Raw genomic sequence first — 16348 nt, 5'->3', positions numbered from 1 at the left:
GTTCTGTCTTCACTAAGGAGGAAATAAATAATCTTCCGGAAATAGTAAGGGACCGAGGGTCTAGTGAGATGGAGGAACTGAGGGAAATACATGTTAGTAGGGAAGTGGTGTTAGGTAAATTGAAGGGAGTAAAGGCAGATAAATCCCCAGGGCCAGATGGTCTGCATCCCAGAGTGCTTAAGGAAGTAGCCCAAGAAATAGTGGATGCATTAGTGATAATTTTTCAAAACTCCTTAGATTCTGGATTAGTTCCTGAGGATTGGAGGGTGGCTAATGTAACTCCACTTTTTAAAAAAGGAGGAAGAGAAAAACTGGGGAATTATAGACCGGTGAGTCTGACATCGGTGGTGGGGAAAATGCTAGAGTCAGTTATCAATGATTTGATAACAGCACATTTGGAAAGAGGTGAAATCATCGGAGAAAGTCAGCATGGATTTGTGAAAGGAAAATCATGTCTGACGAATCTTATAGAATTTTTTGAAGATGTAACTAGTAGAGTGGATAGGGGTGAGCCAGTGGATGTGGTATATTTAGATTTTCAAAAGGCTTTTGACAAGGTCCCACACAGGAGATTAGTGTGCAAACTTAAAGCACACGGTACTGGGGGTATGGTATTGATGTGGATAGAGAATTGGTTGGCAGACAGGAAGCAAAGAGTGGGAATAAATGGGACCTTTTCAGAATGGCAGGCAGTGACTAGTGGGGTACCGCAAGGCTCAGTGCTGGGACCCCAGTTGTTTACAATATATATTAATGATTTAGACGAGGGAATTAAATGCAGCATCTCCAAGTTTGCGGATGACTCGAAGCTGGGCGGCGATGTTAGCTGTGAGGAATATGCTAAGAGGATGCAGGGTGACTTGGATAGGTTAGGTGAGTGGGCAAATTCATGGCCGATGCAATTTAATGTGAATAAATGTGAGGTTATCCACTTTGGTTGGAAGAACAGGAAAACAGATTATTATCTGAACGGTGGCCGATTAGGAAAAGGGGAGATGCAACGAGACCTGGGTGTCATTGTACACCAGTCATTGAAGGTGGGCATGCAGGTACAGCAGGCGATGAAAAAGGCAAATGGTATGTTGGCATTCATAGCAAAAGGATTTGAGTACAGGAGCAGGGAGGTTCTACTGCAGTTGTACAAGGTCTTGGTGAGACCACACCTAGAATATTGTGTGCAGTTTTGGTCCCCTAATCTGAGGAAAGACATTCTTGCCATAGAGGGAGTACAGAGAAGGTTCACCAGATTGATTCCTGGGATGGCAGGACTTTCACATGAAGAAAGATTGGATCGACTAGGCTTATACTCACTGGAATTTAGAAGATTGAGGGGGGATCTTATTGAAATGTATAAAATTCTGAAGGGATTGGACAGGCTAGATGCAGGAAGATTATTTCCGATGTTGGGGAAAACCAGAACGAGGGGTCACAGTTTAAGGATAAAGGGGAAGCCTTTTAGGACCGAGATGAGGAAAAGCTTCTTCACACAGAGAGTGGTGAATCTGTGGAATTCTCTGCCACAGGAAACAGTTGAGGCCAGTTCATTGGCTATATTTAAGAGGAAGTTAGATATGGCCCTGGTGGCTAAAGGGATCAGGGGGTATGGAGAGAAAGCAGGTACAGGGTTCTGAGTTGGATGATCAGCCATGATCATACTGAATGGTGGTGCAGGCTCGAAGGGCTGAATGGCCTATTCCTGTACATATTTTCTGTGTTTCTGTGTTTCTAATATAGTCAATTTGCCAGACCCGACCCGCTCACGTGCCGTGACGGATTTGGCCTGTTGACCCTGCCCGCCAGCCCCGTGGCTTGACTTTCTGGCAGATGGGGCAGTTAGCTACAGAGGTTTTGCATTGGTCGAGTGTCAAGGCGACACCGAATTGTTCAGCCCAGCGCCGTGTGCCCACGCGACTAGTGCACTGGGGTCTGTGCCAGGGGTGGAAGTGGTAGCAGATGAAATTAGGGCAGCCTGGTCCACAGTGGCGTTAAATGTTGCCTCTTCGTTATCTTTTCGGGTATGAGCATCCACATGGTAGACAGAAATTTTTCTGTGGATAGCCTGGTCCCAAATGAAACACCAGTAATGCTGTCCCCAGAGGGGACGCCTGTGTATTTCCCACCCCATGTCTTGCCACCGGGCCATCCACACTTCAATGCCGTTAGCTACTGCCCAGGAGTCAGGATAGATGTGGATTGGTCCGGTGGTGTCATGGTCCGGTCCGTGAAATCTGCATTCTGGTTCATGGTCCGGTCCACGTCCCTTATTCCAGTTTTTCTGGTTTTCCCCAGTTTCTGTTGAGGCAGCTGATTCTCATTTGGGCTGGCTTCATAAATAGCTTCAGGATTCAGCCCCTGGCAGCTGGATTGTTCCTGTCTGTATCCCTTCCCTTCACCCTCCTCCTCCTCCTGGAGCCTCACCTCACCTGGAGCCTTGCCTCACCTCACCTCGCCTGGAGCCTTGCCTTGCCTCACCTCACCTGGAGCCTCGCCTCACCTCACCTCACCTCGCCTGGAGCCTCGCCTCACCTCACCTCACCTCGCCTGGAGCCTCGCCTTGCCTCACCTCACCTGGAGTCTTGCCTGGAGCCTCGTCTTGCCTCACCTCGCCTGGAGCCTCACCTTGCCTCACCTCTCCTGGAGCCTCGCCTCGCCTCACCTCGCCTGGAGCCTCGCCTCACCTCGCCTGGAGCCTCGCCTTGCCTCACCTCACCTCGCCTGCAGCCTTGCCTTGCCTCACCTCGCCTGGAGCCTTGCCTCACCTCACCTCGCCTGGAGCCTCGCCTTGCCTCACCTCACCTCGCCTGCAGCCTCGCCTCGCCTCACCTCGCCTGGAGCCTCGCCTCACCTCACCTCGCCTGGAGCCTCACCTCACCTCGCCTGGAGCCTTGCCTGGAGCCTCGCCTCACCTAACCTCGCCTGGAGCCTTGACTGGAGCCTTGCCTCACCTCACCTGGAGCCTCGCCTCACCTGGAGCCTCGCCTCACCTCACCTCGCCTGGAGCCTCACCTCACCTCGCCTGGAGCCTCGCCTTGCCTCACCTCACCTGGAGCCTCACCTCACCTGGAGCCTCACCTGGAGCCTCGCCTCACCTGGAGCCTCGCCTCACCTCACCTGGGGCCTTGCCTCACCTCGCCTGGGGCCTTGCCTGAAGCCTCGCCTCACCTCACCTCACCTGGAGCATCGCCTCACCTCGCCTCGCCTGGAGCCTCACCTCACCTCACCTCACCTGGAGTCTCGCCTTGCCTCACCTCGCCTGGAGCCTTGCCTCACCTCACCTGGAGCCTTGCCTGGAGCCTCGCCTCACCTCACCTCGCCTGGAGCCTCGCCTCACCTCACCTCGCCTGGAGCCTCACCTCACCTCGCCTGGAGCCTCGCCTCGCCTCGCCTCGCCTGGAGCCTCGCCTCGCCTCGCCTCGCCTGGAGCCTCGCCTCGCCTCGCCTGGAGCCTTGCCTCGCCTCGCCTGGTGCCTCGCCTCGTCTCACCTCGCCTCACCTTGCCTGGAGCCTCGCCTTCACTGCTGTCAGGTTCAACCACCTGTTGCCTCTCCTCGTCCTGTAGCCACATCTTGTCCTCTCCTAGCTCTGGAGTCCGAGCCCAAGTCAAGACCCAGTTTCTGGGACCTTGCCCAGTCTCTGGCTCGGAGTCCAAGCCCAGGCTCCTAGTTCCCAGTTCCATGTCCTGGTTCCCCATCCTAGTCAAGTCCTAGCCCAGGCCTGGAATCCTAGTCTTGTCCAGTGCCTGTATCTTGTCCAGCGTCATTTCTTCCCCACTTCCCTTGCTTTCTTGATACAGCAAGTCCTCTCCCTAGTACTTCAGTGTCTGTGTCTTGCATTTGGGTCCGTTCCCAACACCTATCTTATGACAGGAGGTGTTTTGGAGGGGGAGGGCTACTGCTGCCAGCTCGGCAAGTTGACTGGAAACCCCCATCCCCCCCGTGGTCAAAATTCTGCCCGTGGCGGGATGAAGTGCTGCCGCTTTCCACAATGGTTTTCCCCCTTTCCAGCGGCTGGAGCCGTCTGTGAACCAGACAGGCAGTTTGTTGCCGGAGTCGAGGGGATCGAAGGCATAACCCCGACACGCTGGGGAGGGTTATACCTTGGGGATGAGCGGGGCAGGGTCCTGGGACTGGGGGAAAGCCGTGACTTGTTCATGGAGGCGGCTGACCCCTTCAGGACCGGGTTCAGCCTGGTCCGCGATGTACCACTTCCACTTGACGATGGAGGACTCCTGGGCACGGCCCTCTTTGTGGGTGGAATCGGGGGACTTGACCCATCGCATTATGAGGAGATGGGGGCGAAGGACGACAGGGTCGGTACCTGTTTGGTGTTCTGTGGCGAGGAGCGCCAGGTAACAGGCCAGTAGCTGGCGCTCGAAGGGGCTGTAGCGCGCTGCCGCTTCAGGTAGGGACTTAGTCCAGAAGCCGAGGGGAACTCTGTGCCCGTGGGTCTTCTGCCAGAGGCTCCACTCGGCCACCGTCTCGCTGGCTGAAACCTGTAACTCAAAAGGCAGACCTGCCTGGCGGGGAGAAAGTGGCATTGCTTGTTCCACAGCTTGCTGAGCTGTATCAAGAGCAGCTTGTTGCTCTGGTCCCCATAGAAATGTGGATTTTTATACTCTAGACACTGCCTAGAATTTCCCTAGCACATAGCCCTCTATTTTTCAAAGCTCCAAGTACCAATTGACAAGTCTCTTAAAAGACCCAATGAATCCAATTGTATCCGCCTTCATCACTGTCGCCTGCAGTGCATTCCACGCACCCACCACTCTCTGACATTTCCCTTGTACCTACTTCCAAACACCTTAAAACTATGCCCCCTCATGTTAGCCATTTCAGCCCTGGGAAAAAGCCTCTGACTATCCACACGATCAATGCCTCTCATCATCTTATACACCTCTATCAGGTCAGTGCTCGTCCTCCAAGGAGAAAAGGCCAAGTTCAACCAACCTGTTCTCATAAGGCATGCTCCCCAATCCAGGCAACATCCATATAAATCTCCTCTGCACTCTCTCTATAGTATCCACATCCTTCCTGTAGTGAGGCGACCAGAACTGACTACAGTACTCCAAGTGGGGTCTGACCAGGGTCCTATGTAGCTGTAACATTACCTCACAGCTCTTGAACTCAATCCCACAGTTGATGAATGCCAACACACCATACGCCTTCTTAACTACACTGTCAACCTGCCCAGCAGCTTTGAGTGTCCCATGGACATGGACCCCAAGCTCTCTCTGACCCTCCACACTGCCAAGAAATTTACCATTAATATTATATACTGCCTTCAAATTTGACCTTGCAAAATGAACCACTTCACACTTGTCTGGGTTGAAGTCCATCTGCCACTTCTTAGCGCAGTTCTGCATCCTATCGATATCTCGCTCTAACCTCTGAGAATGCCCCAGACTATCCACAACACCGCCAACCTTTGTATCATCAGCAAACCTACTAACCCACCCTTCTACTTCCTGATCTATCCAGGTTATTTATAAAAATCACAGAGAGGAGGGGTCCCAGAACGGATCCCTGTGATACACCACTGGAACCGTCCTCCATACAGAATATGACCCATCTACAACCACCCTTTGCCTTCTGTGGGCAAGCTAGTTCTGGATCCACAAAGCAATGTCCCCTTGGATCCCATGCCTCCTTACTTTCTGAATGAAGCTGGCATGGGGAACCTTATCAAATGCTTTACTGAAATCCATATACACTACATCCACTGTTCCACCTTCATCAATGTGTTTTGTTACATGCTTTCGGGACACAATCGCCGTTTGTTTCCCGGAGTACAGCAAACCGTTGTTCGAGGGTGGACCAGGCACTGCCATAGGCAACCCACAGGTGTCACTGCACATCTCCAGGTAAAGGGGTAAAATTGCACAAGTTTGTACTAACCATTTGTGGAATGTGATAGGTTAGGGGCATCACTGATCGTACCCCTAATCTCTGCAAGGGTCTGGGACTTGAGGTTCAGTAGTTATCTACAAGCAGTTCACTTTCTCTACAGCTATCGCTAGATGCTGCTACCAGCTCCGTAGACTGTACTCTCCTGGTCTGTGACCGCATTTACACCCCTACGCCCTGAGGAATGTCCACAGGTTGTGACTGTTCCTGTTCCATGGAAGCACGTTCCCCTGTGCTGGAAGGGGAGACCTGTTCACATGAGGGAAGCTGGTCCCCGGAATGGGACCGAGACAATTGTACCGGTCGTCACATCTGCCCAGCTCTGTGTTGTGCCGCGGCCGTGGCAAACATTGCGATTTCCATAATAGGATCTTCCAGAGTCCGACATCTAGAATTTTAGGATAGAGTTCGGCAGGGGGAGAAAGAGTGGGAGGGTGAGGAGGATTACTATAATAGGATCTTCCCATTTATCAAAAGAGCACATAATGTATTCCAGAATTCATTTCGGGTCCCCATCCCTTCCTTTGGTCTCACCTTTCCAATCAAAAGAGCTTCCATAGTGCCAGTCTCCGTGGCTCCGTCTGTATAAATCACTAGAAAATTATTCACATACCTGCTACCTCCAGTTTTCAGCCACATCTTGTCCACCGAGCTCACCCAGAAGCTGCTTAGTCTTCTTACACTGCCTTACCCTTTTCTCAGGGTGTGTATCCATCGGAGCCTTTGTTGGTGGATCGGGAGGTCTCTCCGTTGTGGTTTTGACGAAGCACCGGTGCATTTACTTTCATTTCTACCCACCTCTTACCAGTTAGTTTTAGGTCAACCTGTAATCAAACTTAGTTTCCAATCACAATACAATTCCCTTCCCCCTTTCTGGTCAGAATTAATCTCAGTTTTCGAAGTCACTGTAGTCCATACATTTGACTATTCAGTGAACTCCTTGCTGGTCTCGTACATTGTCTTCCATTGACTGTCTTGCCACCTCTCCAGGAGCTCAGGGATGGTCACTGGCTGGGCAGGTTCCTCGTTTGCACCGGCCTTGCCCTACTGGTCTCGATCCCGTTCCCTACACCTCCCCCCACCCCACCCACCACCACCTCCCGGAGACTCACAGCAGATCTCAGTCAAACATTCCTCACGAACGCTTCCCAAGTGTAGCTCACAGTGACTTTCCTTGTTCACAAACCTCACTTCTCAAGCTCACATGATCTCACAGTACAATGGTTCATTGGACCCAGTATGAAAGGGGCCCCACGCTGGGTGCCAAATAGTTAGGGAAATTAATTTGCGAAGGAAATTCGATTAAAGTTGATTGCACGTAAAATAGACACAGACTTCAAAGTAAAGAGAGCTTTATTCATGATATCATGGTGAGTGGAATGTTTAACAGTGGGTTTTGAACTCCCAATAATACAGAGAGCACTGCTCCTTTTATGCGTTCACAAATCGATTGCAAAAGCAAAGGCTGTTGGATTAACTTGGTGAATTGGAAAAGATAAGATAGGTTCTCATGTAGTTCTCTGATATGCCGAGTAACAGATAAAAATTAAAAATTCCGTCCTGTGTATTAACAAACAGCTTGTCTCTTATCCTTGAGTCTAATTCTTACAAGACTAGCAACTGCAAGTATTTAGTCTTAAGAGTCATCTCCACTGAAAGCCAAGGCCATATCTATAACAAACTAAGCTGCAAACTGGGTTCCACACTCCAAAAGCCAATATTAACTCTTTGTCATATAACCATATAACAATTACAACACAGAAACAGGCCATCTCGGCCCTTCCAGTCCATGCCGAATGCTTACACTCACCTAGTCCCACCGACCTGCACTCAGCCCATAACCCTCCATTCCTTTCCTGTCCATATACCTATCCAATTTTACTTTAAATGACAGTACCGAACCTGCCTCTACCACTTCTACTGGAAGCTCGTTCCACACAGCTACCACTCTCTGAGTAAAGAAATTCCCCCTCGTGTTACCTTTAAACTTTTGCCCCTTAACTCTCAAATCATGTTCTCTTGTTTGAATCTCCCCTACTCTCAATGGAAAAAGCCTATCCATGTCAACTCAATCTATCCCCCTCATTATTTTAAATACTTCTATCAAGACCTCTTCAACCTTCTACGCTCCAAAGAATAAAGACCTAACTTGTTCAGCCTTTCCCTGTAACTTCGGTGCTGAAACCCAGGTAACATTCTAGTAAATCTTCTCTGTACTCTCTCTACTTTGTTGATATCTTTCCTATAATTCGGTGACCAGAACTGTAGACAATACTCCAAATTCAGCCTTACCAATCCCTTGTACAATTTTAACATTACATCCCAACTCCTATACTCAATGTTCTGATTTATAAAGGCCAGCATACCAAAAGCATTCTTCACCACCCTATCCACATGAGATTCTACCTTCAGGGAACTATGCACCATTATTCCTAGATCACTCTGTTCTACTGCATTCTTCAATGCCCTACCATTTACCATGTATGTCCTATTTGGATTATTCCTACCAAAATGTAGCACCTCACACTTATCAGCATTAAACATCTGCCATCTTTCAGCTCACTCTTCTAACTAGCCTAAATCTCTCTGGAAGCTTTGAAAACCTACTTCATTATCCACAACGCCACCTACCTTAGTATCATCTGCATACCTACTAATCCAATTTACCACCCCATCATCCAGATCATTAATGTATATGATAAACAACATTGGACCCAGTACAGATCCCTGAGGCACACGACTCATCACTGGCCTCCAACCTGACAAACAGTTATCCACTACTACTCTCTGGCATCTTCCATCTAGCCACTGTTGAATCCATTTTACTACTTCAATATTAATACCTAACAATTGAAACTTCCTTACTAACCTTGTCAAAGGCCTTACTGAAGTCCATGTAGACAACATCCACTGTTTTACCCTTGTCAACTTTCCTCATAACCTCTTCAAAATTTCAATAAGATTTGTCAAACATGACCTTCCACGTACAAATCTATGCTGACTATTCCTAATAAGACCCTGTCTATCAAGATAAATATATATACCATCTCTAAGAATACTTTCCATTAATTTTCTCACCACTGACGTCAAACTGACAGGCCTATAATTACTAGGTTTACTCTTAGAACCCTTTTTAAACAATGGAACCACATGAGCAATACGCCAATCCTCCGGCACCATCCCCGTTACTAATGACATTTGAAATATTTCTGTCAGAGCCCCTGCTATTTCTACACCAACTTCCCTCAAGGTCGTAGGGAATATCCTGTAAGGATCTGGAGATTTATCCACTTTTATATTCCTTAAAAGTACCAGTACTTCCTCCTCCTTAATTGTCATAGTTTCCATAACTTCCCTACTTGTTTCCTTTACCTTACACAATTCAATATCCTTCTCTTTAGTGAATACCGAAGAAAAGGAAATTTTCAAAATCTCCCCCATCTCTTTCGGCTCCACACATAGCTGTCCACTCTGATTCTCTAAGGGACAAATTTTATCCCTCTCTATCCTTTTGCTATTAGTATAACTGTAGAAACCCATTGGATTTATTTTCAAACACGAGGAAATCTGCAGATGCTGGAAATTCAAACAAAAACACACACAAAATGCTGGTGGAACACAGCAGGCCAGGCAGCATCTATAGGGTGAAGTCCTGATGAAGGGTCTCAGCCCGAAACGTCAACAGTGCTTCTCCCTATAGATGCTGCCTGGCCTGCTGTGTTCCACCAGCATTTTGTGTGGATTAATTTTCACCTTACTTGCCAAAGCAACCTTGTATCTTCTTTTAGCTTTTCTAATTTCTTAAGATTCTTTTTACATTCTTCATATTCCTCGAGCACCTCATTTACTCCATGCTGCCTATAGTTATTATAGATTTCACTCTTTTTCTGAATCAAGTTTCCAATATCCCTTGAAAACCATGGCTCTCTCAAACTTTTAACCTTTCCTTTCAACCTAACAGGAACAGAAAGATTCTGTACCCTCAAAATTTCACCTTTAAATGACCTCCATTTCTCTATTACATCCTTCCCATAAAACAAATTGTTTCAATCCACTCCTTCTAAATCCTTTCGCATCTCCTCAAAGTTAGCCTTACTTCAATCAAAAATCTCAACCCTGGGTCCAGTCCTATACTTCTCCATAATTATATTGAAACTAATGGTATTGTGATCACTGGACCTGAAGTGCTCCCCAACACATACATCCGTCACCTGACCTATCTCATTCCCTAACAGGAGATCCAACACTGCCCCTTCTCTAGTCGGTATCTCTATTTATTGCTGCAAAAAACTATCCTGAACACATTTTACAAACTCCAAACCATCCAGCCCTTTTACAGTATGGGCTTCCCAGTCTATGTGTGGAAAATTAAAATCTCCCACAATCACAGCCTTGTGCTTACTACAAATATTTGCTATCTCCTAACAAATTTGCTCTTCCAATTCTTGCTCCCTATCAGGTGGTCTATAATACACCCCTGTAAGTTTTACTACACCTTTCCCATTCCGCAATTCCACCCAAATAGTCTCCCTAGATGACCCCTCTAATCTATCCTGCTAAAGCACCGTTGTAATATTTTCTCGAACAAGCAATGCAACACCTCCTCCTCTTGCCCCTCCAATTCTATCATACCTGAAGCAACTAAATCCAGGAATAATTAGTTGCCAATCACACCCCTCCTGCAACCATGTTTCACTGATAGCTACAACATCATATTTCCAGGTATCAATCCATGCTCTAAGCTCATCCACCTTTCTTACAATGCTCCTAGCATTAAAATAGATGCATTTAAGAAACTCTCCACCTCTTCCTCTCTGTTTATGCCAAATGATGCGATCATCTATCAAAATCTTTAAGTAACAATAATATTTTTCCTTCGCAATACTAAAGTGCTTTACAAAAGTCTTAGTCATATAAATATATACACTCACACAGGGTGCCTAAGACTTTTGCATAATACTGAATTTGTCAACGTGGTGTGGAGGGTGAGTTTGTAAAGGATGTTGGGAATGGTGAGGGTGGAGCGCCATGGGATGGTGTGGGACAGGTGGCAGAGAAGGAGTGCCAGGGGTGGGCGATGTGCGGCTGCAGACACACCCAGTCCTGAGGCACCAGGCAAGGTCATTTGATTCCAAACGATTGGTTTATTGATTATTACAGAATGTCTCTCTTGTGCTTCCCACTCCCTCCCATTTCCCTTCCTCTTCTCCCAACCATGATTCCCCTCTCCGTGTCCCCTTCCTGCTCTCAGTCCACAATAGAGACCCAGATCAGAATTTGGTTTATCATCACCTACATATGTCATGAATTTTTTTGTGGCAGCGGTACAGTGAAATACATGAAGTTTCTACAGTATTGTGCAAAAGTTTTAGGCACTCTAGATATAGATATATGTGCCTAAGACTTTTGCACAGTCTGTACCTGACTCTGATGTTGTAGCAAGTAAGTTTCTCATGGTACCTGTGCACACATGGACTTGTGCAGATGACGATAATCTCACCACCATCAACACTGTTGACCGTTGGTACAACCACCTGCACATTCTCACTATCACTGCTTCAAATTCCTGGCACATCCCAATAGCACCATGTAAACTCTTCACTGGCTGACTCTTCACTCTGTGCCCCCTTGCGGTAAGGGCAAAGAAGCCCCACACCACCAGATTCAGGAACAGTTACTTCCTTTCAACCATTCAGATCTTGAACCAACCAACGTAACCCTACTTCAATACAACCATACAACAAGATCTGACTAATAGTTAATATAACCAATTCTATATGCCAGATGCATTCTTCATCACTTGCATTGCCACTTAGGGAAGCATTGACTTAGGACTCATATCATTGTACATCAACGCTGTTAAGGGTCCTGTCATGGACTATACTTTCCCCTTACATATGACCTCCCAAAGTGCACAAACTCACACGTGTCCACATTAAACTTCAGCTGCCATCTCTCAGCCCATAACTGTAACTGATCTAGATCCTCCTGTATCCTCTGATGTTCAGACACTGGAGCGCCTGTCACCACTATAATCAGTCTGTGCATATAAGCTATCTTATGTATTTATATTTATTGTCATATTTAACAATGATTATTGTGTTTTTTTGTGCTGCGTCAGATCTAGAGTAACAATTATTTTGTTCTCCTTTACACTTGTGTACTGGAAATGGCATTAAACTCGGAGTTCCCAATCTGGGGTCCACGGACCCCTTCCTTTAATGTTATTGGTCAAAGCAATAAAGGTTGGGAACACCTGCATTAAACAATCTTGAATCTTGAAGTAACTGTAACTGATCTATATCTTGTTGTATCCTTTGACGATCTTCTTCTGTCTACAACTCCACCAATTTGTGTGTCATCTGCAAACTTATTGAACAACCTGTCAATATTTGTGTCCAAGTCATTTATATATGTTGCAAACAGAGATCCCAGTACTGATCCCTGTGGAACACCCCCGGTCATAGACCACCAGCCAGAATGACACCCTTCCACCACTGTCCTCTGTCTATCATGCCGTTCTTTACGTGGTGAAGTGTTTTGATAAGATACTCCGGATAAGAGATTCCACAACAAGCCTGGCCACATGAGTGGAAGGGAGGAGACACTTCTTCATCCTTTTCCTACTCAGCCCTCTGGACTTTACTAATACCTGGACCCAGTCTCTCTCAGGAACCTTTTTAGAAATTGACAGATGTCCCCGTAGAGTTCTAATGCATCCTCTATCTTCTGAGCTTCAGCTCGTATCTGTTTAGCTACTTCAGATTTACTTCCCTTGCTGAGCTCAATGGAGTTCTTTGCAATCGAGTAGATATCCCACACTATAAAGAGTGCTCCCACTACTCCTGAAACTGCTCTTGTCGTTTTGGACAAAGCCAGGGGAGTGCCATAAAGTAGAGATTTCACGTTTCCTGTTTCCATTGCGTATTTTGTTTCTCGAGCAGTGTGACTCAGTGCTGTCAGTTTCTCAGCTAGTTCTCTGAGGCCAGGTGTTTTGCTCAATACTTGTTTGGCCATTATTGATGTTGTCACATTCAGTGTTTTCATGCTGATGGAACCAGATTGCAATCCAGCTTTAACTTCCAGTAGATACTTTTTCTTGCATTTATTGAGAACATTCCTTGCCTTGCTCGTCCCTGGTAAATGCAATCTGCCTTTGACTGTGGCCAAATGTTTTCCCCTGCATTTATTGGAGACTTCCTTTGCTTTGCCGATCGCCGGAAAATCCCTCGTTGTGCCTTTACTATAATCACTTTCTGTAATTTCTTCCTCAACGAGATGACTCAAGAACTGGAGATCACTGCAGATGTCTGTCAAGCGTTCCGACATTTCCTTCAGATCACTTTTATATCGTCTTATGATCTCATCTACTTTTTTTTGTTCCTTCGACCGTTTAGCATATTCAGTGATACCAGCTGTCAAGTTAGTGGCAGCACCAGCTCCACCTATACTCGCTCCCACAGCGGTGAGGACCAAGGAGACGCCTGCTGTGAAAGGAGCAGCAATTATTCCTGCCAGGGTTAGGACACCACCTACAGCCCCCGCAGATGACCCGGTAACATTTGCAATTGTTGCACCTTTATGATACCGATCAATACCATTTGCAATCTCTTGTAGTTCACGTATATGTCTGTTCATTCGATGTTCCCATTCAGGAAAGTCATTTACAAAGTCTTGTATGGTCTTTGTTCTCTGTTTTAGTTCATCTTGGTCCCTGTTAAGAATAACAAATAATAATTTCCTCTCACTTTTGCAATTAACCACATTCTTAAAATTGCATTGACAGAAACTGAACCACAGCAAAGTGTAAGAATTCAAAAGGAGGATGGACGGTCATGCAAAAGTGAAATGATGGAGTTCAGAGCCAAACACGAGGAAATCTGCAGATGCTGGAAATTCAAGCAACACACACAAGATGCTGGTGGAACACAGCAGGCCAGGCAGCATCTATAGGGAGAAGTACAGTCAACGTTTCGGGCCGAGACCCTTCGTCAGGACCAGTGTGTTCCTGTCAGGGTGATAGGTGAACATTGTAAGGAGCAAATACTGAGACGGACTTTGTGACAATGTTTGGTGCTGTTGCAGGTTGGTGACCCATATTTTTGTTTGGCAACTATTGCATTTGTAGATTGTCTGTGACTGAGGGATCTACCAATATCACAGGTCTGAAGTTGGGATAATAGCAGGAACCTTACTGAGCTCCCACTGGGAGTTTGTGGAAAAGAAGCATTTGGTGTTCCAGAGGCAGAGAATGCATCAGTCCAGGCTCCCTCAATCATTCCATCTCTCCTGAATTCTTACCATTGAGAAATCTTGTCTTTGGCAATTAATCTAACAATTTATTGATCATCCTAGTGTTTCCTTTCACTTAATCCCAACTGTGCCCTTGTGAATTATAACAGCTCTATGAATATTGATAATCATGTTGTTTTACTGATTACCCTTGTTATTCATTTATTGATCACCTCATGGTGATTATCAGCTATGGACAATGACTTGTAATTGACCAATAAGACTGAATTGGGACGTCAGTTGTTCAGATTTTCACTGTCCTCTAACAAGGTGCAATCTTTGTTACCTGGATCCTGACACATTTCCATTCTGCAAACCTGTCTCCATTGGATTCTCCTGAAATAGTGGATCTGGAATAGAGAAAAGTTAACAAATACTAATATTTGTTGATATTGCAATGATGTACCTCACAATGAAATGTGAACATTATATTTCAGTTCTGTAGAATTATCTCAAATTTCAATTTACATAAAGGCAAAGTAGATGCCAGAAAAGTGAAATGTGTTGGAAATTTGTAGCTGGCCGGGAAGCATCTGTTTCTACAAACCAGGTGAATATTTCCCACTTTTTTTTTATCTTTGTCATCTAAATGTGAATGTCTGAGGTGGTGACCAAAAGATCATAAATTCCAATTGGCCCGTAACCTCATGTGTTTAGTTGTTTTGTTGATGTTGCAAAGTAAGTTTGCTCCTCATTCCACTGTAAATCTGATTCTCTGAACAGAGCACCATTTACCATGTCTGGTACTTGGGTGGCGGGGGTGGCGATATGTCTTGTTGGATCTTGGTTATTTTCGATCCCTGAGTTCTTTTAGGAGTTCAGGAATGAGCAAGAAACTTTGATTCTTCACAATCATTTATTTTAAAGTTTAAACAAAGATGCAGAACATTTGAAACTAAATGAGGAGCTGAGAAAGAAAGGAGAGATTAAAGAGACTCTATAGATTCAATAAAAAGATGGCACCTTTGAAAAATCTACTATCTTGATACTCGAGATATTTACTTCAGTGGTGGGCATGTTGTTGGAGAAGATCCTGAGAGGCAGGATTTATGAGCATTTGGAGAGACATAATCTGATTAGGGATAGTCAGTATGGCTTTGTCAAGGGCAGGTCGTGCCTTACGAGCCTGATTGAACTCTTTAAGGATGTGTCTAAACACATTGATGAAGGTAGAGCAGTGGATGTAGTGTATATGGATTTCAGTAAGGCATTTGATAAGGTTCCCCATGCAAAGCTCCTTCAGAAAATAAGGAGGCATGGGATCCAAATGGACATTGCATTGTGGATCCAGAATTGGCTTGCCCACAGAAGACAAAGAGTGGTTGTAGATGGTTCGTATTCTGCATGGAGGACAGTGACCGGTGGTGTTCCACACTGATCTGTTCTAGGACCCCTCCTCTTTATAGGTGAGGAAGTAAAAAAGTGGGTTAGTAATGACACAAAAGTTGGGGCTGTTGTGGATAGTCTGGAGGCTGTCAGAGGTTATAGTGTGAAATCGATAGGATGTAGAACTGGGCTAAGAAGTGGCAGATGGAGTCCAACCCAAGTAAGTGTGAAGTTGTTGATTGTGGGAGATCAAATTTGAAGACAGAATATAATATTAGTGGTGAGACTCTTGGCAGTGTGGAGGATCAGCAAGATCTTGGGGTCCGTGTCCATAGCATGCTCAAAGCTGCTGCAGGTTGACAGTGTTGTTCAGAAGGCGTATGGTGTGTTAGCCTTCATCAACTCTGGGATTGACTTCAAGAGCTGTGAGGTAATGTTAAAGCTATATAAGACCTTAGTTAGACCCCACTTGGAGTACTGTGTTCAGTTCTGGTCACCTCACTACAGGAAGGATGTGGGTCCTATAGAGAGAGTGCAGAGGAGATTTACAAAGATGTTGCTTGGACTGGAGAGCATGCCTTATGAGAATAGGTTGAGTGAACTCGTTTTACTCCTTGGAGTGACGAAAGGATGAGAGGTGATCTGATAGAGGTGTATAAGATGATGAGAGGCATTGATCGTGTGGATAGCCAGAGGCTTTTTCCCCAGGGCTGAAATGGCAAACATGAGGGGGGTAGTTTTAAGGTGCTTGGAAATAGGTAGAAGGTGGATGTCAGGGGTAAGTTTTTCACACAGATAGTGGTGGGTGCGTGGAATGCACTGCCAGT

General features: G+C 46.1%; 1 protein-coding gene across 2 annotated transcripts in view; it reads right to left on the bottom strand.

Moving 5' to 3' along the window:
• Positions 1 to 9651: 9651 nt before the first annotated feature.
• The window catches only part of LOC140726090 (interferon-induced very large GTPase 1-like), a 93809-nt gene continuing 87112 nt past the window's right edge, over positions 9652 to 16348 (bottom strand). The window contains exons 3-4 of one of the 2 annotated variants that reach the window (XM_073042028.1): positions 14482 to 14545; positions 9652 to 13617 (exon numbers count right to left, since the gene is read on the bottom strand). The gene's annotated coding sequence lies outside the window, so the exon portion shown is untranslated. Of the gene's footprint in view, positions 13618 to 13695; positions 14546 to 16348 lie in introns of those variants that run through there. The other variant, XR_012098569.1, reaches the window with a different exon arrangement.

This window comes from Hemitrygon akajei, chromosome 4, assembly GCF_048418815.1.
Source record: "Hemitrygon akajei chromosome 4, sHemAka1.3, whole genome shotgun sequence".
In the NCBI taxonomy this organism is placed as follows: domain Eukaryota; kingdom Metazoa; phylum Chordata; class Chondrichthyes; order Myliobatiformes; family Dasyatidae; genus Hemitrygon; species Hemitrygon akajei.
This window is presented reverse-complemented; position numbering and strand designations above follow the sequence as displayed.